The sequence below is a fragment of the Buceros rhinoceros genome, unplaced genomic scaffold (assembly GCF_000710305.1).
Source record: "Buceros rhinoceros silvestris isolate BGI_N320 unplaced genomic scaffold, ASM71030v1 scaffold35720, whole genome shotgun sequence".
NCBI lineage: Eukaryota > Metazoa > Chordata > Aves > Bucerotiformes > Bucerotidae > Buceros > Buceros rhinoceros.
This window is the reverse complement of record NW_010389627.1, coordinates 5,901-6,570: the sequence shown is the minus strand read 5'-3', so window position 1 is coordinate 6,570 and position 670 is coordinate 5,901. Positions and strand designations below refer to the sequence as shown.

Here is a 670-nt window from a genome sequence, read left to right as displayed (position 1 = left end):
GCAGGCAGGGGGGTGCGGAGCGGGAGCCGATCTCCCAGCTGAACGCTTCCACGGACGGACAAGCTCAGCCGACAGGAGCAGCCCAGCAACGAGGCGAGGATTTAGTGAGATCTGGGGGAAACTTGTGGTACTTACGGCTCTGGCATTGCGGTGGTGTGCTGTTCTCCTGGGAACAAAAAAAAGAAGAGAAAAGAAAAAGGGAAAGAAGCTGAAACAAAGGAGCAAATCCCAAATCCACCTGAACTCAGAAAGCAGCAGTGGTGGGATGCTCCGGAGGTCTGGTGCTGCCCCGTGCTGTCAGCAGAGGGAAGCGACTCCACAGCTTCTCCATCCCACACTGGATCACCAAGAGAAACCACCAAGCTCTGAGGAAACCTTATTTCGGGCAAGCTCCAACCTGCCTCCAGCCAACCCCGCGGCACTCAGTCTCCTGCTCCTCGGGGTTTTCCCAAGCATCGAGCTGCTCCTGCACTGCCTGCATCGCCTGCCCCAGCTCAGGGCAAGGGGATGGAGGTGAGTGCAGCTGGAAAGCTCGGGAGGAACGGGGCTCCTCGGGGTTCCCCACACTGTGTGAGCTCGGGGAGTCCCGTCCTGCAGCTCCCTGTAAGCAACCACAATGGTGGTAGAGCCAAACCCACCTCGGGAACAACGGAGCACGGGGCAACCAGCC

General features: G+C 59.3%; 1 protein-coding gene across 2 annotated transcripts in view; it reads right to left on the bottom strand.

The window, feature by feature from the left end:
- The window catches only part of TNNI1 (troponin I type 1 (skeletal, slow)), a 9,111-nt gene that overhangs the window by 3,957 nt on the left and 4,484 nt on the right, over positions 1-670 (bottom strand). The gene's annotated exons all lie outside the window — the stretch shown is intronic.